Here is a 7,500-nt window from a genome sequence, read left to right on the forward strand (position 1 = left end):
TGTGTGTACATGTTTGTATGTTTGTGTCTGTGTTTATCGCCCCAACATCGCTTGACAACCGATGCTGGTGTGTTTACGTCCCCGTAACTTAGCGGTTCGGCAAAAGAGATTGATAGAATAAGTACTAGGCTTCCAAAGAATAAGTCCTGGGGTCGATTTGCTTGACTAAAAAGGCGGTGCCCTAGCATGGCTGCAGTCAAATGACTGAAACAAGTAAAAGAGTAAAGAGAGAGTATAATTGTTAGCCATTGTAGACAACTGTCGAATGTAAGATACTAACGCTCCCCACAACAAGATTATGATAAAATGAGCTCGAGTTCTGAAAGTCCAAGAAGTAAATTGACTTTCAATGTCTGAAATTTGTACTGGAATGTGGACACCATAAAAGAAAAACAATAGAAAAACACCAGATCTATACAGTAAAGTCAACATTATAGGAGGAATGTTGGTACATCAATTAAAAGAAGCTCATTGATATGGCCGATAGGAGTGTGGCTTAGTGGTTAGAGTATTCAGCTCACCATTGTAAGGTCATGAGTGATTCCTAGCAGTGCATTGTGCCCTTGAATAAGACGTTTTATATCATGTTGCTTCAGTCCACTCAGCTGGAAAAAATGAGTAGTACCTGTAATTTAAAAGGTGAGCCTTGTCACATTCTGTGTTATGCTGAATTTCCCCCAAAACTATGTTATGGGGATGTATGTCTGTGGAGTGCTCAGCCACTTATGTGTTCATTTCACAAGCAGGCTGTTCTGTTGATCAGATCACCTGGAACACTCAGTCATAAGCGACAGTGTGCCCAAGAGGAAGAAAAGAATATTGTGATAGTGGGAGGGATTTACTGATTCACTCACAGGGGTACTGGTCAGTCTGGAGCAATAGTAAAAGGCACTTGCCCAAGGTGCAGCACTGTAGAACTGAACTGAAAACTATGTGGTTGCAAAGTGAGCTTCTTAACTATACAGCCATGCCCATACCAATGCAAAAATTTTACAACCAAATATTTTTTCTCATCTTACTCTATGCTTGTTTTACAAATAACATCAAGAAATTCTTGTGTCGAAAAGGGAAAATAAAAAATAACAACCAAATTTAAGCAAACCATTTAAAAAAAATAATAAAAACAAGTATTTCCACTATATCAGGATAAGCAACAGCTATTTTTTAATTATAAAATATGAAGTAGAAACAGTAAAGTATTAGAACTAAATACCTTCAAGTAATTAACGATATGCATTTGCATTCCAAGTTAAAATCTTACAGACATTGACTTAGGCTTTCCTCTTCCTACAGTTGATAAGTTAAATTAAGAGCACACTGAGCTCAATTCAATTGCTTAATACACCTACCCAACAAAACTGTGACCTTGTACTAACTAATACAAGAAGAAAAAAAAAGAGAAATTCATTATAAACTGGGTTTGATTCCACAGATTAACTAATATATTTTAATTGAAGTTGCTAAGTGGAATTAATTAGTAAAATGCAAAAATATTCAGTGAAGTCAATAAACCAGGAATCACGACTTTTGAATACAACAGGAAACATTCTTTTCTTTTCTACTCTAGGCACAAGGCCTGAAATTGTTAGGGAGGGGGCCAGTCAATTAGATTGATCCCAGTACGTAACTGGTACTTAATTTATCGACCCCGAAAGGATGAAAGGCAAAGTCAACCTCAGTGGAATTTGAACTCAGAACGTAAAGACAAACAAAACACCACTGAGCATTTCACCCGGCAGGCTAATGTTCCTGCCAGCTCGCCGCCTTAAACATTGCAGAAAATTGGCAACAACAACAATGTAATTCAATAAGATAAGTATTATTTTAGTATTTATACGTTTTTAAGGGAAATCTATGACCAAATAACAAAATAAGATGAGCAACCTCAGTTAGGTCATTAGCTGAGGAGTCAATGACCATATTATTTTCTTATCCTGGATAACATTTCTAACAACAACCAATAATCAATCCCCATATTCTTAAGACTAAAACTACAAAGATGATACACATATACTTATATAATAACAAAAAAAGAAAATACAAATCAGCCACCACATTCATGCAGAGACAAACCACAATAACACAATTACCTATTATTTTTTCATTCTACCTACTTAAGATATTTCAATAACATTTTAAGAGATTACTTTCCATCTCACTTTTTTGAAAATTTCTAAAATAACAAGGAATAATTAGCAATATTCATAACAATAAATAGTAGAAAGGAGGCAGTATCACACAAACAGACATATATTCAGTTAAAACAGTTAACTGATACACACAAGAAATTATGATAAATTACCTTGAAATCCATAACAAAAACATTTGCTTTTGTGAGTGATATATTTAGGTTTTTGAATACCTGTACACTGATTTATAATAATTGAGGAATCCTACATTCAGTCATATATATTTTAGGTTTCCTCCAGTGATTCATATAATTTTTACAACATCTATAACAGCTGATTTTCAAAAACAAATGTAATAGACAAAAACCATTGAATCCTTAAAGCAACTTAGTTAATAATACTAACTAGAGGTCACTGAACTACCAAATTACTACTCCAATTATGACAAGCTTCTCTGTTTATATATGGCATTAGGAAGGGCATCCAAAGTAGACAAAGTAGACAATAGAACACAGCAGCACATTAAATGATGATGATGATAAAATACACACAATTCTCTGAATCCATATTTTACACTATGCAATACACACATACATACATATCTCAAATCATAACTAGTCACTCCTAGAAATCTGTTAATTTGACATATTTCAATCAATTGACCTGCAATTCAATAGAACTGTTTCGTTCCCATGCCAACAGCAGCCACTCCTGTAAAACCATCCACTACACTAGCAGATTAACAAGATTCCAGTCTGGTAAACTCATCAGCTAACAAAAATCTCTTAAGCAGTTTCCAAGTTTGCTTAGTGCAACTGGACAAATCTTAGGAAAAACGAATACTAAAACCTAAATCATTAAAGTCAGCCTTAGTCATAAATAACATCCAAATGTTTCAGTTTCCATAGATACTAAATCACTAATGTTTTTTTTTTGTTTTGTTTTTTAATGAAGTGAGGAGGATCTACATGGTAATTCAATCTGTTACAACAGCAACCAAATCTGCCTCAAATTACACCGGTGGCAAATTACATCTGCTGCAAACCATAAAGCAGAGGAGAGAATAATCAATAAATACAGGGGTCTGGCTAGGGACAACCAGTACTGACTTGTTTACATCCTCATAACTTAGCAGTTCAGCAATAGAGACTAACAGAACAAGTACCATACTTCAAAAATGAGTACCGGGTTCAATTTATTTGATTAAACATTTCAAGATGGTGCTCTAGTATGGCCACAGTCCTGTGATGAAACATGTAGAAGATAAAAGGTAAGATAGTTTCAATAGTGGTGCAGTTATACACACACAAATACTCTAGATTCCATCTAAGGAAAACCTAATTAATTGGTAAGCCTTCACTTACCAACTCACTACAACCACAAGCACACCAATATGATGTTCTGCTACCATTATTGTAATAGTTTCAGCTTCCTACAAACTGTGTCTCACCCATTTCACCTACTTACCCTCTCAACTCTATCTCCCCACAATATCCTGTACAAACTTTTGACTAATTTTCTACAAGAAGACACTCGCTCAAAGTACCAAACAAAATAACTAACCTTGAAACTATGTGGTTTGGAAGCAAGGTTCATAACTACACAGTCATACATATACTTATGTATATATATATATTACCACCATAATCATTCAACACCTTGTTTCCATGGTGGCATGGGTTGGATGGTTCAACAGGATCTAACAAGCCACAAGGCTATGCTGAGATCCAGTGTCAACATTGGCATGGTTTCTACAGCTGGATGCCCTTCCTAATGCCGACTACATTCTTGTGTGTGTGTATCAATCACTGTGTGGCACCTTGGGGTCATAACTGGAATGGCATCTGACTATAAAAAATAGTAAATCTGCCTCAACAACCCAGGCAAGTATGAAAAAATTGGATGTTAAAACAATGATGATTGTGCATGCGTGTGTGTGTGAGGATATTGAGTATGGTGGTGGTGGCAATGATAACAATGATGATTATAAACATTCATCTCACCAGTCTGGAAAAGCTTTCCCAAACTAAAATACAACTCTTCTTTTTTAGTTCCTTGATAAACAGTTTTCAATCAAATATTCACAAAAAGATACACACAAATATATTGACCCTTTTGCATTCAAATTACTCTGTCAAATGTAATGCTTATTTATTTCCATCATTTTGAATTAAATCATGTATTACCTTGTAACTTAGATTTCTATGATGTTTTGTTTACTTTTAAAATGACATTGTAGAGTAGTGTGAGAGGCTGGATCTGGCTAGTTTGAACATAAAACAGGTAGAATACATGAGCTCGATATGGCCAGTTTAAATGCTAAAGGATTAAAACTTAGAGAACACCCACATTAAAGTGGCAATAAACATTACCTTATGGTTCGTATACTGCTTCCATCTCAAAGATTTTTTAACAGACTGCTTTCTTAGTTACAAAATCAGTGATTATATGACACTGTATTTTCTATATATTGCAAAGCAAAGCTAAATTACTGCCATGCCTGACAAACGAGCTCCTAACACTGAAGAGATCCAATAAGATCAAAATCATGTGACCGAATGGTCTGAAGGCTAGGGTGACAGGAGTTATCTCCCGCTTACAATAAATATCAAGTGTGAAAAGCTCACTAAATAAACCAGCTGGAGATGTCTTCCTGGGGTTAAAACAACAGTACCGTTGTCTGTTCGAAAATACCTACGTTAAAGTGGCGATAAACACTACCGATTAAAACTTAGGTGTGCTTATTATACCTAAAAACAAGCACAATTCCAAACCCAAACAACACATATTTTCTCTTATATTTTTTCCTAAATGAAGTAAAACCAAAAATATCTTAATGTGTTATGATCAGTTAATGGATCATAACTGGCTGGAAAAGCTGAAACATCTGTTTGGTTGCTGATTGGCAGGAGCTGCTGATATATAACTTCATGTCAAACCTGAATCGCAGTTTACCAGTCAGATTTGACATCTCTCAGCTATCAAGCAACAGGTTCCCTTCATATGATAAATTATTGGCTAAGAACTATACTTTAAATTCCAAGATAGACCAGCAACAATTCTATCTTTTCAATCTTTGTTCTCTTCATGAATATTTCATACTACAAACAAGGTATCTTGTCAGCTTATTCAAAACCTTCCAAAGCATTCACTTTACACCTAAACCAAAAGCGCCTTTCCCACCATCACTAGGTTCAATACATCAACTCTACCATGTTATCACACTGCTTCTGGTTTAGAATATTCAAGAACACACCAAAGCACACATAAATATTGTATAATTAAATATAATTGATAAATAATGAAAATTTTATTTTTAGTTAATGATAGAAATTTTAATTCCTTCAAGTTTCTCCAAATTAATGAAGCTGGCCTACCATTGAGACATGAATCTTATTGAAAAAAAGGCAGGGTACAAATTTAATGAGAACATACAGCAACTTGAGTAGAATAATTCCATGAGAGGCTAAGAACAAGTACAATTTAGAACAGTTGACAAAAAAGAAATTGTTTTTGATCAGAAAGCACTACTTGTATACTAAAACTACATGTGCACAATAGTGGAGACACACAGATAAAAAATTAAAAAAACAAGACTAAACAAAAACTGCTAAACAATTGTTTCTAACAAAGGAATAATTCCAAGTATTTAGAGGGGAGTTACTTTATGCCATGGACCTCAGTACTTGACCAATACAAGGATGAAAGGCAAAGTTGACTATGGCATAATTTGGATTCACCAAAACAAGTACCACAAGGTATTTTGTCCAATGTTTTAACTATTCTGCAGATTGTAAAGCAATGTGAAAATTAAAGGCTCAGTTCTGTGTTCAAATTCAAGAGAATGTCATACTTCACCTTTTATTCTTCCAACAAGGATAAAAATCATTAAGTATTCATGTTGACAAGTGCTTTAAGAGACATCAGTTGATCCTTGTACCAAAGACAAAATCTGGAAATAGCAGATATCCTCAATGTGTACTTATTGAATAAAAAAAAAAGTAACTCAAACACCATAATGTATGAAAATTTCAACAATGTGGTTTTGTGTTCAGTTCCACTGCATAATACCTAGGGCGAGCGGCTTCTATTATAGCCCCAGGCCAACCGAGTCTTATGAGTGGATCTGGTAGATGGATACTAAAAGAGGCTCACCATGTTCACGTGTGTGTGTGTGTGTGTCCTTGTCTTGACATCACATGACAAGTGCAAACAAGTGTCGCCCTCATACAAGTAGTGTTATTTTCAATCTTCCAAGAAAACCTGTCTGACCCTAAGGAAATATTAGCTTGCTTAGAAACAAACGAAGATTGGTGGCAGGAAGGACAACCAGCTGCAGAAAAAATCTCCATCAATGAATTCCGTCTAGCCCATACAATCTTGGAAAAGTAAATGCTAAAACAATGATGATGATGATAATAGCTCTATACGAACAAGTGAAGACAACAGCAAAAGGGGAGGAAGAAACAGTAATGAATTAGATTTCATTTCAAAACTTCCTTCAGTTTTGATAGGTAACAATCTCATTTTGCATTCCTTTATTCATGTTCTATACACTATATTTCATTTAACATCTATGCTTGCATGGGTTTGATTGGCATCCTGGTTCCAGTTTTCAAATATAGCTCACAGAATAAAAAATAATCACAAATCAACGCATTGGTTTTTTACATAGAAGACTTTATGGTTCACAAATTTATTTACTACAAAAATGAACTCAAGTTCTGCTTTAGAAAGAAACAAACCAAACTACAAGTCAATATGGCTAGTAACCAATACCAACTACTCAAGAGAGGATATCACAGTAATACGTCATTAAATGAAGCCAAAAAAAAAAAAAGGAAAAAGAAAAAAGAAAGACAAAAAGCTAAACAAGACAGCATGGCACCAGCCAAAATGGCTACAAACCAATATCACTCACTGAGACTTATGTAAAGCAGTAGGAACTAAAAACAACTAGACTGCAGGATGCCACTAAGTGGCTTCTAACCAAAAACAATGAAATGCCAAGATATCAGTCACTAGCTTACTAATCCAAATATTTTATGAAATAACAGAAAAATACAAAATGACACAAATAAAAAAAAAAAACTTATCCAGAAAGGAAGACCCACCTCCACTGCCTGCCAATGGCTGTAGCCCACCAAAATACAGGTATGTGGCCAAGTAGGTCAACTGTTATCAAACATCCCTTCCTCTCCCTATTCAACATTTGCAACCACCAAATATTTAAATGCCACCATTTTATCACAATTGTTTGCTTGATTTACTGATTGCTTCAGTGCTCACAACACTATCTGAGAAGCAAGTGACTGAGATTAGGACAATTAAAAAAAAAATTCTTTTAAATTGCTACCATGATTAACACTTT

The 7,500-nt window shown here is 34.8% G+C and overlaps 1 protein-coding gene across 4 annotated transcripts in view; it reads right to left on the minus strand.

Annotated features, from left to right (window-relative positions):
• Nucleotides 1-7,500, minus strand: part of LOC106881021 (F-box/LRR-repeat protein 20) — a 413,298-nt gene that overhangs the window by 335,316 nt on the left and 70,482 nt on the right. The window lies entirely within an intron of this gene.

This window comes from Octopus bimaculoides, chromosome 3 (assembly GCF_001194135.2).
Source record: "Octopus bimaculoides isolate UCB-OBI-ISO-001 chromosome 3, ASM119413v2, whole genome shotgun sequence".
NCBI classification, from domain to species: Eukaryota; Metazoa; Mollusca; class Cephalopoda; order Octopoda; family Octopodidae; genus Octopus; species Octopus bimaculoides.